Below are 4,055 nucleotides of genomic sequence, written 5' to 3'. Positions count from 1 at the left end.
AAGGGGGAGGGGCGAAGGGGGGAGGGGCGAAGGGGGGACGGGGAGCGGGAAGAGAGGAGAAAGGGGGGAGCAGGGAGAGAGGAGAGAGGGGAGAGGAGAGGAGAGGAGCAGAGAGGAGGGAGGGAGGGAGGAGGGAGGGAGGGAGAAACCCAGGACTGGGAGTAACAGTAACACTGGCAGGTACACTTAATAGCAAAATGTTGGAAAAGGGAACAACAAGAAAAGGAAGTCCCAACAAAGGACAGAGACTAGAGGGCACAGAGGTATTAAGAATTCCTGTCTGGGAAAAGGGATCTGAAATAAGACAATGGCTTTTCCCTTAGAGATTTGTTTTCAAAAGATGCATGAAAATAGAAATACAAAATCATTTGTAAACATAAAAGGAAAGCGGCATCAACAGCTTGTATAGAGGGTATTTACTTTATTATTCTCATACTATTTAGGAAAACAGTAAAGAGAAATTAAAAAAAAAAACACCAAGATACTCCAGAACTCCATCCCCTGCCCAGCCCTTTCCAGATCCCATAATCTCAGCTCACCTCTTCGGTTAACTACTATGTTCTCCACAAACAAAAGTCCATGATAGAGCAAATACTCGCTATTACACAAGCTTTAGTGTAATATTTTAGTTAACCTGACATCTAAATGATGACTTTTAAGTGAATGGTTTTAGTACTGAATTAGAATAATTAACTTCCCAGGTGACATACTGTGCTAAGTGCAATATATACATACTTCTAATAAATAGGCACTAAGTACAGTTCAGAATTATAGACTAAGAAAGGAAGTCTCCAGGCAGCAAAATGCCTAGGAGGGTAAAGACACTTGCCATGTAAGCATAGTGACCTGAGTTTGATCACCAAATCCACAAGATGGAAAGAGAAAACCAACTCCAAAGTTGTCTTTTGAGACAGACAGACAGACAGACAGGCATGCATGCATGCACACACAAATTGTTTAAAAAGAACAAAGGGGGCTGGAGAGGGCTCAGTAGCTAAAAGCACTGGCTGCTCTTCCAGAGGAACCACATTCCTTCCCCAGCACCTACATGGTGGCTAACAAAATCAGTAGCTCCAGTTATGCCCTCTCCTGGCATCCATGGGCATTGTATGCATTGGGTGCATATGCAGTCAAAACATTCATATACATAAAATGAAAATAAATTTTAAATTGTTTTAAAAAGAAAAAGAAAAGGAAGTATAAAGGCAGTGTTTAGATTAGATGGAACTAAGGAGCAGAGATTCAGGGTTTCAAAAAGGTTGCTGTGATGGTTAATATGGAGTCAAAACTGACAGCTTAGAATCACCTAGGAGAAAAACTTCTGGGCATGTCTGTGAAGGAGTTTCTAAATTGGGTTACGAAAGCAGAAAGACCCACCCTAACTGTGAGAGGCACCATTTTATGGGCTGAAGTCCTGGAATGAATAAAAAGAAGAAAGTGAGCTGAGCACCAGCATCTATCCATCTCTGCTTCCTGACTACTGGTGCAATGAGACCAGCCACCTGGCACTCCTGCTACAACTTTCCTTCCCGACTATACCCGCAAGAAAAACAAGTAATTCAGTTGCAAACCACCTTCTAGCAAGTTACAGGCCCAGTCCACTTCATTCACACTGAGTTGTATTCATTCATTCATTCATTCATTCATTCAACAAACAGTTACTTAGGGTACTGTGGTGGTTTGAAAGAGAATATCCCCCATAGGCTCCAAGCATTTGGACATTTTGCCCCTAGTTGGTGGCGCTGTTTTGGGAGGCTTTAGGTGGTGTGGCCTTGCTAAGAGAAGCATGCCACGGAGTGTCAGGGAGAGCTTTGATAGCTATTAAGCTTTGTCAGGTTTCCCATCTCACTCTACTTCTGTGTCTGCTTGAAGATGTGATCTCTCGGCTTTCTGCTCTGGCCACCTCTGCCGCCATGCCTCCCCCACCATTACGGACTCTAACCCTCTGAACTGTAAGCTCAAATAAACTCTTCCTTCTGTAAGTTCCCTTGGTCACAGTGTTTTATCACAGCAACAGAAAAGTTTTAACTAAAACAGGCACTAAATTCAAATGATGATGACCTATCAGTAAAAAGAACAGACTAAAACCTTATTCAATCTATTCAGTTGAACTAGACTATTCTCTTACAGCCAAACTTTACAACTTCAACCCAAATATCTTTAAAAATATTTCCCCAAACCAAGAAAGACAGGATGAGAACTCAGCAATATACAACCATTGAGCTTCTACTCTCGTTTTGTTTCTATCACCACCCCCCCACTTCTGCACGTGTAGTAAAACACATACTATTTACAGTTATCTTAATACCCTCTTCCATTTCCAGTTTCAACTTTAAGCAAATCTCTGAGGTAAAATGACCATCTTCTGACTGAAATACTGGACCACCTATTTATTTCTAGCTGATCCCAAGAAATGATCTGGCACAATGAGGGAAGAAAGAAAATGTTGAGAGTACAATGAAGCCCTCTTAAATATCAACAGCTAAAACTCATTCTTTATTCAATTAATAGAGAGACAGAGATGAAGAAATGGGGGGGTAGGGGGAGCCCACACGAGCAGCACAGGCTTAAACTGGGTACAGTGGTACATGCTCCTCATACTCAGACTTGAGGCAAGAGGCACAGAGACCTTGTCTTAAAAGTCAAAGGGCTCAGGGAGTGCTTGCCTATCATGTACAAGGCCCTAGGTTTAATCTCTAGTAACATAAAATAAATAAAAAACTAAAAGGTGTTGGCTAAGTGGGCAGGTCTTACTATTTGCTCCAGTATTCTATCACTAATCTATACCCAGAGTTGACTATTATTTTTTTTAATGCTTTTAAAACATTTTGGTGACATGTTTAGCATGGAAATAATAGAAAACAATTAGATAAAGAACATTCAAAAAGCTGAAGTAGCTGTGCATGGTGGCACACACCTTTAATCACAGCACTTAGGAGGCAGAGGCAGGTAGATCTCTGAGTTTAAAGCCAGCCTGCCTGGTCTACAAAGTGAGTTCAAGGCCAGCTGGGGCTACAGGGAGACCCTGTCTCAAAAAGTCTGAAATAAAAAAGTTGAAGTAATAAATTTCACGAAAATAAAAGTAATTTCAGAAAATAAAAGTAATGTTCAGAAGGCAGCAGAGCTAAAGAGCAGTGACAAATTCCTATTCATATGTCATCACTTAGAAAAGGTAAACTATAATAAACTGAACATAACAAATGTCTGAAATAGTGAGATCAAAGGCCTTATGTACTGACACAAATATTCCCATACATTGCTAATCAACATAAACTATAACAGCTATCCATCATTGAACAAAATATAGAATGTTTACTAACTATAATGTACAGTAATCATAAATAGGGAAATCTGCAGTTTATAACACGATAAAATAAAAAATCTAAATGTAGACCATTAACGCATGAATTATGGCCTCAAACTATGGCTGTTTAATATCCAATAAGGTTAGTTCCACCAGTCTGGCACTTTTAATTATCATGTGCTATGGAGACAAGGCTTGGGTAAAAAAACAAATATTCTCATATAAACCATGACTATATATATATTTTGTTCCTTAAACTAGCTGACTAAACTATGACCACAGACATTTTAAGATGTGTATATTATTTTTGTCTCATCCTTTATATATCATAACAGATCTTCATCATTTGCTTAGGCTTGCTCATTTTTTCTGTCTATTTTCAAAAATATCTCCATTCCCATATCCTTTTAGGGTCAAATTACATATAGTTGTCTGGGAATAGTGGCTGGATAATGTGGTGAGGTCCAATGATTTTGCTCAGTCCTCCTTTAATGAATGAGCACAACCGTCAACAAGCCCAATTGTGACCATGTTTAGCAATCAGGCTCAGCTAAAATCGTAATGATGATAGTTATTTCATGCAGAAGGGACTGCTGAATAGCATCATCTTATTAAAAGGACCTGGAATTTAAAAGGATTTGGTGTTAGGAGCCACATATGAGGGAGAACATACATCATTTATTTTTCTGAGTCTGTTACTTCACTTAGTATAATAGTTTCTAGATCCATCCATTTACCTGCAAATTTCAAT

The 4,055-nt window shown here is 39.4% G+C and overlaps 1 protein-coding gene across 1 annotated transcript in view; it reads right to left on the bottom strand.

The window, feature by feature from the left end:
* Positions 1-4,055, bottom strand: part of Abcd3 (ATP binding cassette subfamily D member 3) — a gene marked incomplete in the record, with an annotated part of 74,920 nt that overhangs the window by 40,817 nt on the left and 30,048 nt on the right.

This window comes from Nannospalax galili, unplaced genomic scaffold (genome assembly GCF_000622305.1).
Source record: "Nannospalax galili isolate Female #2095 unplaced genomic scaffold, S.galili_v1.0 scaffold255, whole genome shotgun sequence".
In the NCBI taxonomy this organism is placed as follows: domain Eukaryota; kingdom Metazoa; phylum Chordata; class Mammalia; order Rodentia; family Spalacidae; genus Nannospalax; species Nannospalax galili.
Note: the sequence above shows the minus strand (reverse complement) of the source record. Positions and strands in the feature narration are given on the sequence as shown.